The sequence below is a fragment of the Anas acuta genome, chromosome Z (assembly GCF_963932015.1).
Source record: "Anas acuta chromosome Z, bAnaAcu1.1, whole genome shotgun sequence".
Lineage (NCBI taxonomy): Eukaryota > Metazoa > Chordata > Aves > Anseriformes > Anatidae > Anas > Anas acuta.
Window position 1 is genome coordinate 32,302,971 of NC_089017.1, and position 16,321 is coordinate 32,319,291.

At 38.1% G+C, this 16,321-nt stretch overlaps 1 protein-coding gene across 2 annotated transcripts in view; it reads right to left on the minus strand.

Annotated features, from left to right (window-relative positions):
* PCSK5 (proprotein convertase subtilisin/kexin type 5) overlaps nucleotides 1-16,321 on the minus strand; it is a 255,418-nt gene that overhangs the window by 161,845 nt on the left and 77,252 nt on the right. The window lies entirely within an intron of this gene.

Here is a 16,321-nt window from a genome sequence, read left to right on the forward strand (position 1 = left end):
GAATATGGCTAACAAAAATGGCATTGGAACTACCATATTATACAACTTAATGAGGGAAGGAGATGTACAAAGTCAGTCATATATTTTTACACAACAAAAACTCTTGTAATCATGTTGTGAAATTGATTATACATTTTAGCTAATCCTTTAAAAATTAGCTAATTCTTTAAACTTGGATTTACTGTTTCAGTATAATGGTAAACTGTCTCTCCCCTCTCTGCAACAGTGTCAGTGAACAGAATAGATTATTAACAAATTCCTAGAGTTTAAACTCTGTACCTTTCCAGTAACCTGTACTTTTACAAATGGTTAAGTAACACTGTACTCGTGTATAAATAAAGAAATCTTTGAAACTTCACTAAAAATACAGAAGAGAATAAGCCACACTCACATTGCCATACCCTTCATGGTTCAGATGCTATCCTCTTCAGATATTAATATTGCCAGCAGATGACAGCAGTAAATAACATACATAGGGCCATTCATTGTTTCAGGTATCTCTTGCTGAAGTACACTTTGTCTCCACAAAGTAGAAATACCCTTGTTTATTTGGGGAGAAGGGGAGAAGAAAGAATAGGTCTGTGGCTGCCTCTGTGTGAGGCTGGACAAGGCTGGCACACACCTTAGGTAATATATTAAGGAGCAGTTGACAGCAGCTCCTACAGATACATCTCATTTTCCAGTTCAGTTTCAGCACACAGATAATGCAAGCTTATCTGTAAGTTTATCATCCAATGAGATGGCAGGTGAAAACTTCTTTCTTGGAAAACTGCTGATGTCTATCCCATTGTTTACCAGGAAATTACCCGCTTTAGCATCACTTCTGTGCTGAGAGAATTTACTTTTGACCCTTTGCTATCTGAACACAAGCACTCTTGAACACATGCACTATATGCATACCTACGGAGTTATATAAACTAATGTCTTTATAAAGTATAAAGACATTATAGTTTATACATGGTGGCAACAGCTGAGGCAAGTTCCTCTCTTGCCTCAGCTGTTGCCACTAAGTATAAACTATAATGTCTTATGATTTGAGAAATTATGAAATGTCCTTGAATTGTTAAGTTTTGGGCATGTTATGCTCTCATACCAATGTGACTCTGATCCCGAAGAATGAGCAATTACTCCTGTCAAAATGCTTGACAGGAGTAATTGCTGGAAAGCAGAGGGTAGGGACACAAGAAAAACATGGGCCACATGGCCTTCATGTCTCCTTTATCTACACCAAACTGTCTCTCACAGAAGCACTTGTGAGATGCTGAACACCTGAGGTTACTAGGAGAGAATAATACCTGGAGAATGATAGAACTACCTACAGAAATGATCATACAATAAATCCTAAACATGGAACCTGTAGTGCAAACAATGTCTCTAACAGTTCATACTCCAATGCCACAACCAATGCAATGCCCTCTGAAGTTTTAATAATGCTTTAGTCAAGTTTAAGTCTGCAAAACAATGCTTCCTCACATCAAAGAAATGTTGGTGGGATATTTAGAGGTCCCATCTTAGTAGAAAATAATCTCAGCAGGTGCCCCTGAGGCACTCTCTCTTTTTCTTTCCACTTCTGATCTCTGTGCAGAAGAGTTTTAAATGTTTGAAAAAAAATGTGATGCAAAGATAATCTTGTAATTTCCAAAGTCAATGCACTACACAGATGTGACAACTGAAAATACAAAAGTACTCAACCAATTAAACAAACAACCAGAATCAGAAACATCCATATGTCTTCATAAAAGGTGACTGAAAATAAATGTGTCTCAACAGGAAACTTCAAAAAAATCACTAGATATACTTTTAGATGTTGTTAGCAGATGTGTTGCTTCATCAATACCAATTTTATTTTAAAATTGCACTGATTTAACTGGAACAATGTAAAACTAAACATGATTTAACAAGTAAAAACTTTTGCAGACAGATTATTACAGCATTTTAAAAATGTTTTATATCATCTTAATTAACCCTTGTTAATTACAAGAATCAAATATTTCAACCTAGAATAAATATATTTAACAGACGAGACTTCAAAACAAGTCTTTATACAATTTTTTTTCATGCAACTATATGGATAATGAGCATAGCTCAAGGTTTTTTTTGTTTTGGTTTGGTTTGGTATTTAGTGTTTTTGGAGTCTAGAATTAATCCTAATTTAGGAACAAGACCTCAGATTGCAAAGGAAGTTAGTGTTATTCCCAATATTACTTAGACAAATCAGAAACTCTTGGTATTCTTTATGAATGCTCCCTATTAACTTTACTTAAGCTGAAGGTTTATTTACTAAGTTTCATTAATGAACTGCTACCAATGCTTCTGGGTATTTGTCTATGCAAAGTTGATGATATATTATCTTTTTATTTATTTTATTTTATTTTATTTTATTTTATTTTATTTTATTTTATTTTATTTTATTTTATTTTATTTTATTTTATTTTATTTTATTTTATTTTATTTTATTTTATTTTATTTTATTTTATTTTATTTTATTTTATTTTTTAAATGCTTCAGAGTAAGAACTGGAATATTGGCACAATGAGTATTTTTGGCTAGGCAGTGCATTTGCTATTCCTAGGAAAATCCACCCATATTTATCTAAGATACTAGCCTTAAAAAACATGGTCATAGACACAACGAGTAAAGCTTGCTAGAAATTCTCTGCTGAAACTTCCAAACATACCACCTAGAGTGAATATGCTTGTACTTGAGAAGGATCCCTGTGGACTAGATATACCATGCTGTCTATACAGTAGGTACAAAGAAGAGCTTTGGATGAGAAGGATACAGGTGAAGCCATCTGTCATCTATTTTTTGAGCTTAGGAAAAAATGTGATTACCTAAAAACTGCAAATGTGCTTCCCAGCTGCTTACATTTCAGCAACTTAGCATAATGCCTGCAGTCTTACAATTTAAAAAGTCACACTGATATAAGAAAATACTACTATTCTCATTCTACTGAATAAGTACCAAGATGTTAAAAGATTATTTCCTGCAAATATGAGACTACAAAGAACACCTCTACTAGAACAGCTGCAGCTTCATAATGATGATTTTTGGAGTAAACAAAGCACTGTAAACAAAGCACTTTACAAAGCCAGGAATAAAAATTCAGACTATATTTCTTCATTCCTGCATAACCTAGTAATCTGTGTATACGGTACAGAGAAGGAGGAATATGTTGCTCCAAATAAATGCACAGTAGAAGTCTGCCCTGTAAATTAAAAGACTGTACATTGCAACTGAATGGTGCATAAAGAAACGAAGATGAATTTGAAGTGATTGAATTCATCTGGTTAGTGTTTTTCATTGGTTTGATCTTACACCTGGCAAGATGATTTCTAATGTTGTCAGGGGATTGTCAGCAGATTTGGTCATAAGTTTTCTAAGAGTGTTGTCCAAACACTTCTTGAACGCCAGCTGGCTCGGTGCAGTGACCAATGCCATGGGGAGCCTGTTCCAGTGCCCGACCACCCACTTGGTGAAGAACCTGCAAGTCTTGCACAAGTTTGAGGTTGGCTGGGAGCTTATCATTCCTGCAATCATGGTCCTCCAACCCAGGGCCCATCACTGGAATTGAAGACAGATGAAAAGAAATAATTTTTAAACATCTGCTTTGTCTATGTCCCTATGTTTGTGAGGTGACCATTCTCATCAAGTAAAGGAGCAATGTTATCACTGGTCCTGCATTTGCTGTTTACATATTTAGTAAAGCCCTTTTTATCGTCCCCCACTTTACCGGCCAGCTTCAACTCTTATTCAGGCTTGACTATACAATTTTTTTCCCCTACAATGGCAAACACAATCTCTGTAGGCTTCCCACATCACCCAACTTCACTTCCACTGACCATATTCTTTCTCTCTCTGCCTAAGCTCTAGAAGATCCCTTCTCAGCCAAGCGAACCTTCTGCCCTTCCTGTTTGACTTTGGATATTTTGGAACTCTCTGTTCCTGTGCTCTTAAGAGATGGCACTTAAAAATTGACAAGCACTGATGGAACCCCTTGCCTTCAAAAGCGGTTTCCCAGGGGACCTTACTACCCAGTTCTCTGAGTGGTCTAAGGTCTGCTGTCCCCAGATTCAGGGCTGAAGTTTTGGTGGCACTTTTCCTCCTGTCACCAAGGATTTTAAACTTGACTACTTCAAGGTCACTATGACCAATATGGCCACCAATCACTACTTCACCTCCTCTCTGTTCGCAAGCAGCAGATCTAGGAGGGTACCTTTCCTAATTGACTCCCTTAGTTCTTGTATCAAGAAGTCATCATCAAGATGTTTTAGAAATTTCCTGGACCTGTTTGTAATCAGCTGTGTGGTACTCCCAGTTCATTTCTGGCAAGTTGAAGGCACTCATAAGGACAAGAATAGCTGATCTACAGGTATCTCTTAGTTCCTTACATAACATTTAATCGGTGTTGTCATCCTGGCCATGAGGATTATAGTAGACTCCTACAACAACATCCACTTTATTTGCTTGTCCCTTAATTCTGACCCAGAAGCTTTCAACCGTGTCACTGAAACAGCTAACTGCAAGCTCCATACAGCTGAGACCCTCCGTTACATACAGAACCACCCTTCCTGTCCCCCTGCTTTGCCTTCCCTGCCTATCCTTTCTGACATCCCTTAAAACACAACAGTCACAGGACTCCTTCCATCAGGTTATGAGGTTTCCATCGTTATACTAATGATGTCATAGTTCTGGAAGTGAACCAAGGCTTCTACTTTGAAGTGTCATAGCATATCTCACCTCTGCAGATATCAGAAATTTCTGTCAAGTGTATCAGCTGTTGCTGTATGTAATACCTGAAATGATATGAGTTAAGAAGTAAATATATTTTTCTATTCTTTTTCCAGTTGTTTTCCGCCTGCATTAGCCCACACTTCTTCCAGTCACGTCCACTGCTTCAGGTGTCACCTACATGGTACCTTCAGGGACTTAGAGATCAGCCCAGCAATGGTGGAATAAGCAGCTCCACGACAGCTCTGTGTGTGTGTATTCCTCTGGAATGTGAATCCCTTATACATGAACACATCTTCATAAGCAACTCATTACAAATCTTGTTGTCAGCTTCACCATGAAGTCGGGCCCACAGAGATAATGCCTCAGATGTCTGTGACCATAACAGATCCATTCAAAGCTATTAAAATTACCCCTGATTCTAGTACATTAATTAAGGTTCAAGTATTAACAGCAATCTCCTGATAAAAAGACTTCCATGAACATCACTCGCATGGCATGAAAACTTATCAGTTTTTACAAATCATATCACTGTATTTTGATCTTTTTGCAGTAGACACTGGTTTTTCATTGTTGTTCCTTTTTTTTTTCCCCCTTAAATTATTAAAAAAAATAAAATCATGTGTGCTCTCAAAATCACGTGCACAAGTGTATGTGGAAGAAATGACTATGGGAGAGAGGTAAAAAGGGACTCATGAACAAATTTTTGTGCTTGTTAGGCAGGTTACTTGTTACTTCTAAAACAGAACATTCTGTTATTTTCTGTCTCAATTTATTTTTTTTTAATCCTTTTTGGGTAGAACAAAATGTACAGGTAAAAGTAAAAAAATATCTTTTATTAGAAACCTGAGTGGTGGGTTGACTATGGCAGGCAGCTAAGCCCTCATCTGGTCCCTTGCTAACTCCCCCGCATTGGGCTGAGGGAGAGAAATAAAAGGGCTAAAGCAGGAAAACTTGTGAGCTGAAACAAAGATAAATTCATAAATAAATAGAAAAAAAAATAAAGTGATGCAAAGGCAGTCATTTATCACCTCCCAACTGCAGACCAGTGCCCAACCAGTCTCTGAGCAACAGACACTTTGGAAAAACACACCTGCCCCACCAAGTTTTACTGTTGAACATATTATATGGCACAGTCCAGCCCTTTGGTCAATTGGTCCCCCTGCAAGCCTCTTCCACACTCCAGCCTCCTTGCATAAAGCAGCACAGTAAGAAACAAAAACCTTGATGCTGCCCAGGCACTGCTCAGAAGTAGCTAAAACACAGGTTAGTTACCAAAACGGGTTTGGTCATAGATCTACAGCACAACAGCATAGTAGCTACTATGAAGAAAAATAACTGTCCCATCCAGACCTAGTACAACCTGGTATAACTAGGAAAAATAAGCCAAAATAAACCTTTTTTTCAGGACTGCCAACATGCCTGGACTGCCATGGCTAAAATAATGTAACACTAATGCCTTTGCTCTTTATCACCTTAAATTTGGGGCTGTGAGCCTTCTCTGTACTTTTGGTACTCTGGGTAACAAGTTGCCCAGAGAAGCTGAAAATATCCTATCCCTGGATGTGTTCAAGGCAAGGTTTGATGGGGCCTTGAGCAATGTAGTCTAGTGGAAGATGTTCCAACCTAAACCATTCTATGATTCTATAATACAAACGGACAGAGATATAGACCTATATCCTTTTTACCTAAAAGACTCCACATTAAAGCCTTATCATTTCTGGTTAATGAAAAAACAAATAACAGGAAAAAAAAATCAAAATATGCAGCACCAGTTCCACTGAAATCACATATAAACAGAAATAACAAAAATCTGATGGATACAAGAATGCAGATCTGAACTTTCAGTTTAGGCATGATTTGCAGCACAAGCAGTCCACTGAACCAATGAAAAGCAGTTTGGGGCAATGCTTTTGGGGAAAAAAGGATATTTATTGTTCCATGCAAGAAAGCTACTGACAGATATTCATGTTTTCACAAAGTAACAATACAGTGATGGGCAGGCAGGACATGGACAGCTCTTTACCCAATGCCTTTCTCCCATTTCTCTTTAGAGTTGTCTATATTTGCAATTGTCAAAAATTTGTTTGAAATTCAAACCCCACTTTTTTAAGGCTTTTTAAGGTTAATTCTCACACATTCACTAGGGTGGGAAACAAGTTAGTGGCTGTTCATCTCATGTTTATACAGCATAAAGAATAGTGCAAGGAAGCAAGTCTGGGCTGAAAAGAAATGTAAAACTTACCTTCTCATCTTCTCTGTGGTACTCTTTGACCTCTATCCACTAGACATGCCATCCCACATGCTAGAGAAGTAAGCAGGCCATGGCCTGTACCTTGGTTTAATAAAATCCAAGATTTGATGAAGCTTTAGCACTCTACAGCAATACAAATAATTTTCAAAGCAGGTTAACTTCTTTAGTATGGATCCCAGCAGCACAATCTGCATTTATGATGGATACCAATTTCTTTACTTCTGCATCTGAAATTCTCTACCTTTATTGCTTTCCTTTGGGAAAAAAAAAACAGTATGTTGCCTTCAAGAGATCTATCTCACTTTGCTTAAAGTGTCAAACATAGTAATTTGACTGTGTATCTTTAAGAAAAATTACAAAATCACAGTAATGCAAAACAAAGCTAGAAATAAAAAACCTGCCTACAGCAATAAACCTACATAGATACATACTTTTTCATTTGCAATAAAAAGCTACATCTGAAAGTTTTATCCTGAAAATGTCTTACAAAAACATCTATTAAATCCATTAAGATGTTGCTCATAGCATAACTTTGCAGAGCTCATCTTTTAAAAGCATGTTATTTAGAAAAAAAAGCTTGAGTTAAAAAGCTTTTGATACCAAATTCAAAATTGCTTTATCAAACTTGTAATTAGAGGTTTGCTTTTAATGCTACAACTATTAAAAGGGGAATAAATCCTATATTTTGTTTTTGTACATGCTGGCTGAGAAGTCTCAATGAACCACATTTTGTACTTCTGACTGAGCTGACTATTGTGAAGTTAGCTGGCAAAACCAATTACCATACACACAATACAGATTCACTCTACAACTTTCTCTAATAACTACAATGTGAAAGGGGGACAACATAAAGAAATGTGTTTTTGCTCTCAAATTCTGCTTGGTTGTAGACCTCTGATGTGCAAATGCATGCAACCTGAAACTTTTAGTGATTTTACTGAATCAATGCTTGTCTACCGGACTCTCCTCCAAAGTTCAAAACCTCAAAATATAGACACATACTTAGAGGAAATACCAACTCCAGGAAAAAGACCTTCTGTAAAACAAAACAAAACATAACGCAACAAAAACTTCAATTTCCAACTCTCCGTGAAATTCAGAAAAGAGAGCACCAAAAATACAATAAATATGAAAGTTTATATCCTTCCTATTGTTGACTTTGAAATGAAATGGAAGATCTGACTCATTGCTATCAATTATTTACATAAAACAAATAGAAGGAATTGCATAATGATTCAGAATGTCATTTTATTTGTGAGCTCATTGTCTGGTATTTCAATAATTAGAAACAGGAAAAAGGCTTTCCTGTAGAGATGTGGTTGAACATTTGAGATCACGAGAAACTTACACATTCTGAAAAGGAACAGCACTGCTCTTCAAACAACAGTTATGTGATGAGAAATACCGCCCAACAACCTATACCAAGGTAATGAAAAAGGATGAATATTTTCTTCTGTGAACAGTTGGAATTCCCGTTGAACTTTGATTTTTGATAAAAAAAACTGTTTTAGATTAAAAGAAAAATGGGAATTCATTTATACAACATTTTTTATTTAAGGAAAGTAAGTTTTCTCCAGAAAGTTTTCAGATGTGCATCAAGTTTCTCAATCCTCATCTGAAGAAAACAAAGGATGGATGAAGATTACCTCTGAGGTATGGCCATCTAAATGACAGGACTGTTCATTTGGTAACAGCATACAGGGACTCCAAACAACAGTTAAAACAGGAAGGGAAAAATGTGCTCCAAATGAATCTGTAAAGTAAGCCTACTTCAGCACAGCATGATTCTGCAAGCTGAGTGTTAAGATGATGTTTACCTCACTTATTCCTACAATTACTACACTGGGACCTTTAACAATGGCAACTGGCAAGTGACATAGATCTAATATCTCATGATCTTTATGCTACATGATGCCCCTAGGCATTTGGTTGGGTCACTAGATCATAATTGACTTGGAGGCTAGCTGATGAATCACAACCACTTCCCCTCGTAAAATGTGTCAAATCTCACTATAAACTGACATGGATTGAACTCTACTTCATCAGTAACATCTGCTAAAATTGGAGTGCAATAGCATATTGGTCATAACGGTAGTGAGTTTAAAACCAAAACATGATATAGCAGGACTGCAAGTTCTGACTGTAGCTTCTATACCATCAGCGTATGTATTAATTGGCTTCACAAATGAATACTTCACCAATTCATGGGAAAAAAGTACAAAATCTGCACTTTCCTGAAAATCCTGACTGATATCCATTAAATAAGCAGTGACAGTGTGTATTTAGATACTAGATACCTGACACTTAGTCATTGGTACTTGAAACTCCCACCAAGATTTCCTGCCCCAGCTGCATGCACAGAAGTCTATGGGGCCTCATGGGATCCCTCCCAGAGCTGGCTGATGTCATCGTGGTACCTTTCTCAACTATTTTTCAATGGTCTTGGGAATCTGGGGAGGTCCCAGTTGCCTGGAAGCTGGCAAATGTTGTTCCAATTTTCAAGAAGGGCAAGACCGTGGTAGTTAAAGGTCTGTCAGTCTCACTTCAATGCCAGGTAAAATTATGTAGAAAATTATTCTGGGAGCTAATGAAAAACACTTGAAGGACAATGGAGTCATTGGCTATAGCCAACACAAGTTCCAAAGAGGAAGGTCCTGCTTAATGAACTTAATTTCTTTTTATGACAAGGTCATCCAGCCTAGTTGACCAAGGGAAGTGAGCTGATGTAATATTTCTGGATTTCAGCAATATGTATGATACTGTTTCTCACGGTATCCTTCTGGACAAAACATCCATCCTACAGCTAGACAAATGCATAGTATGATGGCTATGAAAATGCCATGGCTTTTTCCATGGCAAAAGCCGTGCCATTGGCTGATGGATTGGCCTCAAAGGTTTAGAGTTAATGGGGATACATCAGGCTGATGGCCAGTCACTAGTGAAGTTCTGCAGGGCTCCATTTTGGGGCCAGTTGTTAATGTGAGACAGCTGTTAATGTGAGACAGCTGTTAATGTGAGACAGCTCCCAGACAACCTCAAACTTGTGCAAGACTTGCAAGTTCTTCACCAAAAGGGTGGTCAGGCACTGACTGGGACAAGCTAGGGCAGTGGTCACAGCACCAAGCCTGTGGGCCTTCAAGAGGTGTTTGTACAATGCTCTCAGATGTGGTTTGATTTTTGGGTAGAACTGCGTGGAGCCAGAAGTTGGACTTGATAATCCTTGTAGGTCTCTTCCTACTCAGGATACTCTATGATTCTGCAATTCTGTGAACAGTACCACATTGCCATGTGGTAATACTCTAAATCACCCCCTTTTTGAGGAAAATGTATCTGTTATCAGTGACACTTCACTGTCATTGGACAGAAGACATTCTGTCAGATGACAGAATCATGAATTCTTTGGGTTTTAAGCCTCTAGAAGCTGCAGAAGAAAGTCAAGTTGAAGAATCATAGTACACAAAAACAGCAGACACTAAGAATGGAGTTTCTCTCTGAAATCCTCAGCCATATTCTGAGAGATGATACATTGTTCCAAATTATCCAGAGTTCAGCCTCTTTGCACACCTTAAGCACTGGGTTTTCCAGGCCTTCCCTGTAGGTGTGAACCTTGGTATCTGCAGTTCAGTGCTTGAAAGACTTGAGCACGCACAAGTGAAAAAAAACAGTGACTAGTCTAAGTCTTTGCTGAATTCTTTTCTGTTGTTGTGACTAGTTATTTGACAGCAGCCTTGTTTTTTTCACACAAAAGATACAGCACAAGATGGTACAGCAGTGCTTCTCAGTACTACTTAGTTACCCCTCTTTCCCCATGTTTTGAGCTCAACACATGATACAGCCAGTGCAAAATAATAGTAATAGCTGCATACTGGCAATCAAAGTGTACAAACTGTACCGACAGGTACCCCCACTTGTCAGCACCCTTTTCTATTACACTGCTATGATGGGAACCTTTTTTGAGATGATCTTTCCAACCAGCAGTACGAGACGTCAGGTTCCCCGTGTTTGACTGTGCTCTTCAGACACCTGCTCTGAAGAGTGTCACTGAAGCTTTTTACTTCTACTTTATTGACAATCCAGAGGACAACAGAAGTTGATCTGCCTGTCTAATATCTAGTGTCCCTTCTGATTAAATGACTTAGGATGTACTACAGGTCTTTCACGTAAGCAGCTGGTATAAACTATCAGCTTGTCACTGCTGGAATAAAATTAAGCCTTTGGCATTTTATTGAGCAACTACATTCATTGATGTGACTGGGAGAAGAAAGTAGCAATGAATTGAAATGGATGTATTCGTCTGCCACTGAAAAACAATGTCAATATGCTGCATCAAGCAGGACTGAAAGTCATTAACTCATTAATTTTTTTGCTATTGTGAGGTAAGATGTAAAGCTGTCTGAATACTGCAAAGTTTAGCGAATAGTACATCAAGTAAATCAAGGAATAGCTTGTGTTTCTTATAACTTTTGAACGGCAAAAATTGCTGTCTCCCAGTGTCTTACACTCATTAAAAAATCATCGAGAAGGTTATTTAAACAAGTTATTAATGTAATGGGCTCCACTGCTGAAAAATGTTGAAGAGGCATTCAAAAGACTGACTCATTGTATACAGAACAGAAATGACAGCTTACTTTTACTTTTTCTTACCTAAGTTTAATACAAATTGCATCAAAGCCAACTGGCATTACTGATTGGAGTTTTTAAAAAAGTCCTGTTTTAGAAAGTACCTGTTAGTAGAGCAAGACCTAAGCTCTAAAATATCAGCACAAGAAATTTCTCAAGAAAAACATTTTTTTTATTATTATTATTTTTTTGGTCAGAATAACAAAGCATTTTAATTTTATGAAAATTTCTGTTTTCTTTCTGTAGCTGCACAGTGTACATACTACAATTTCAGTGAGCCCATCTGCTTTCTGTTCAAGGACCTGTGACTAGCAATGTGCAGTTTTTTTTTAACATGGGTGTTTAAAGGTAATGATGGGATAACAGAAAAAAAATTAAGCAGCAGTACTCAGCAGTAAACCAAAACAAGATACTTTGCATAGCAGGAATGACTTCATCCACAGCTGACTGCTGTCTCTAGCCGCTGAGCAAAAGGAAGTTCTAGTATAGGCCTGTACCATTTACAAGCTTCATGATTTGCTGCCAATTTGTAGAAACCAAAGTAAACTTCTGGCAGGACTCCTACATACCATAGTAGTTAAAGAAACTATCGTCCCACCCTGATTTTGACTACAAGCCTTGAAAGATTAATCTAATGTTTCTTTCTAGCTTCCTATTCTCTTTAGCTAATAGAAGATTTAACTGAAGTTTTAACTTCAAAAAAAGTCATTTTGGAAAGTGCCACTCTGGTTATCAACAGTCTCTTCATAAAGCCTCAGTTATTTTTTTTCTCATTCCATTTTCCTCACTAATAAGTCTTGGCAATAGAAAGCATTCACTACTAATTAAAAGTGAAAAGCTAGCAAACAGACCCAGTACCCCAATGCGTACAGCTCCGTGCAATGCTGCCCAGAGACACCTGCTTATTTTTTGCAGAACTTCTTTTTACCCTATGATTCCATCCCTTAACATTGGGTTACAAAATGAAACAGAATGAACTAGACCATTTCATGAAATGATAGTGCATTTATATGTCCCCACCTTTACTGGAAAACACAAATGTCCATTACGTAATGTTATTCAGTTGCTATAGCAGGAGGCAGGAATCAACTGAATTGATCCTGCACATTGCAAAGTCTTTGTAAAGTATGGCTTTCAGAATGCTCCCTGGTTGTGGTTACCTCAACTTCCAGGCACAACTTGAGATACCTAGTGCCAAATGACCACATACACTGGATAAGCACAATTCCTGTCCTGATATCTAAAGACACTTTAGACACCTAAAAATATAGACAGACTCCCATCAGTGCTTTTCATTGCCTATGTAGATATTTAATTTTTGCTGAATCCAGTGGGAATTAGGGAAGGATCAACAGACTCACAATCTGAAGGTAATTAGGTGCTGCTTTCCAGGCTAAGTGTATCTGATAATTAGAAATATTGAGCCTTTAAGCAGTTAGACAGCCAAGTAACCTTATACTGAAAGCATGTTCTGTCACCTCTGTGTCCAGCAGCTGATTCTACACTGACAGCTGATGAAGTGCTGTGCCTACCCTCCTACCATCACATCTCACCTCAGAACCTAGGGTCTGAGTGTTTTCACCTGAGACGTAGGGTCAGAAAGTTCAAATCCTTCATCCCTGGGAGAAATGAATCTGCCCAGTGTTATCTTACATATAAAACTCTAACTAGCAACAATACAGAAAGCAGCCTTTCTTCTCTGGACATGCTTTGTAAAAAAAAATTGATGGTTTTGGTAGTTAACTAAATGAAAAGATTCATCTGTGACTCCCAGCTGGAGATCATGTCACTCCTTGCAGTGCCAAAGATGGCAAATCCCTGAAAAGGCAACTGAACTGGGAGACCTCTGAGTGCATGTCTCACCATGTTCCAGCTCTGGGGACAGGAGCATCGTCATGTAGATGAGCCAGGGTGAGTCCCCAAAGTGTGTTTGTAGGACAGAAGTGGAGAGCGATGTGCTGTGATGCAAACTGGCAACTCAGCTGAGGGCCAGACTGACTGTCACATCTTTTCTCAAAACTCCTTGGAGGCTACTGCCAGCAACTGCCCACCTATCACAGTCATGGACAACAGTTGTAGCTGCTTGGGGCATTATCATACAGTCATCTTATCTCAGTAAATCCAGCCTTTACAGTAAGAGGTTCAGGCCATGCTTCATTTTCCCTATTTGTGCCTGTCTAGTTCTCCTTTGACCTCAGGCTGAGCTGAATGAGGTACCTACTTTACCTGGCTGAAAATGAAATTCGTTGTTGCTAGCACAGTTTTCATCTTTATTAGTTCCCTACTCTGGAGAACTACATGATGATTTGGGAAAGACAGGAGGAATGAACGAACACGCAGTAAGGAATAGAGGTCACCAGCCATTTGAGGTGACCATGTAACCACAGTTTTGCTCTTCCAGTATCTTTGTATGGGTCCATAATTCAGACAACCAGTTCAAAGCTAGGGCTGATGCTGAAGTGGTCAGCCACACAAATTAGTTGTTGCAGCAAAATGAGTCGCAATGCCTACGGGCCCTGGGCTGCAATTTACAGTCTTATGTTCATACTCTACTTTAGGTGACTCATACTCTTAAAAACCTTGCTGGCAGTTCTGAGACTTATCATACATCAAAACAGAGACTTCTTTTATTACCTACCAAAACATTTATAGCACATTTGCTGATTCTAACTTTTTGACACCAATGACAGCCCACCTCTAAGGCTAAAATAATAACAGCACGTGAAATTCCTCAACTAAAAAAAAAAAAAAAAACTTTTGAAAGAGCAAGAATTTATAGACTTTTTTATTCATTCCTCTGTTTCAATGAATGTGCGTCTTCAGAATATGTCCTAAAAACTTTGATGTAGCATAAGCATTTTCATTACAAGCATCTGGTTCTGAAATCTTTGGTTTGTCACTAACTTAACTGAGTCAATACAGCCACTGGGTCTTTCAACCATTTGTTCCACATTAGTGTTTTCTTCCTTGCATAACTTAAACTAGTCTGCACGTGCAGAATGTTTACACATTTCAAAGCAAAGGGTGTTATTGAATTTATCTATATATTCTCTCATGGTACTCTTGCTTCAGGAGATTTCTAGTGAAGAAGAGGCAGATACGATTCGGTAAACTGAAATTCTGTATGAAAATAGGATGAGAAAGATATGCCTAAGGGGCAAAAGGGGAAGAAACAGTTCTTGCATGTACTTGTTTCTACACAAAAATATTTGGCAATAAGCAAACAGCATCAAATAAGAACAACTGAATGAGAACAGATGCTGATTGCAGTCCCAAATAAATAAACTATTATTACTATTCAGATCAATACCGACATACTAGTTTTTATGCTAAACAGAATTTCTAGTCATGTATATATGTATATTTATTTATATGTTTTTTAAAGAGTTAAATCCTCACAGGTTTCATATCTCAGCCTACCAGAAAGGATCAGGCTGACTAACCAAGCAAGTATTCAGCAGAATTTGCCTTAGTTTTCATATTTATTTCATATAATGAAAGCAACTATGCAACTATGACAAGTCCTTGAGACTCACTGTAAGATGAGTGCATGTATATGTAACTGGCAGCTATGTGTAATAGGGTCCTGTTGTTCAGCATGTTTATGTATTTTCCCTCCTATATTGACCAGAAGAGCATTCTCCCATCAAAGTGTGGTCCAGCATTGCTCCAATTGCTTCCTCCAGTCAAGCCAAGGCTAAGTTTTCTGTTAACTCCCAGTGAGTTAGCTCGCTCTTGCTGTATTCTTCTGGAAAAAGTTTGTGAGATTGCAAGGGAAAAAAAAAAAGAAAAAAAACAAAACCTCTACCAAAACCAAACAAAAACAAAAATTAAAATTAAAAAACAAACAAACAAAAAACAACAACAACAAAAAAAACATGTATCCAAAAGCATTTGACGTCTGTAAAGAACAAAGTTTCATCTCCTGTATTCTCTCTTCCGTAAGCAGGTAATATCAAATGCTTTCCACAATAAAGAACACCAGACCTCAAGGAAACAATATGTACATACAGCATGTTGACAACTAGAAGGATCCCCTTCCTCTAATACATGTAATTCCACAGAAAGGAATGCCAAGTTGTCATGGCTTTGGTTGTGACAATAGTAATTTTCTTCACAGAGGCTTGTTTGATTCTGTGTTTTGGATTTTTGATGAAAATGGTGCTAACATTGATGTTTTCAGTTCTTGCAGAGCAGTGCTTGCACAGAGTCAAACATTTTTTCTGCTTCTTGTGCTGCCTTGCCACTGAAGAAACTAGGAATGCAACAGGAGGTAAGGGGACACAGCCAGGTCCAGACTGACCACAGGGATATTCCATATCATATGACATAATGCTCATTAATAAAAGATGTGGTAAAGAAGGAGGAAAAGGGGGACATTGGGAGTGATGGCATTTGTCTTCCCATGAAGCCACTATGCATGCTGAGCCCTGCTTTCCTGGATGTGGCTGAACACCTGTCTCTCAATGGAGCAGCAAATGAATTCCTTGTTTGACTTTGCTTGTGTGCCCAGCTTTTGGTTTGCCTAGTGAACTATCTTTATCCCAACCCATGAGTTCTCTCACTTCCACCTTTCCAATTCTCTCCCCAGTCCTACCCTGAGAGAGCTCTGTGGTACTGAGCTGCCTGCCGGGTGAAATCACAGCACAAGTACCTAGTAAAACAACTTTACCAACTGCACTCAGAAATACCCATGGGGACAGAATGGTGGCCCTC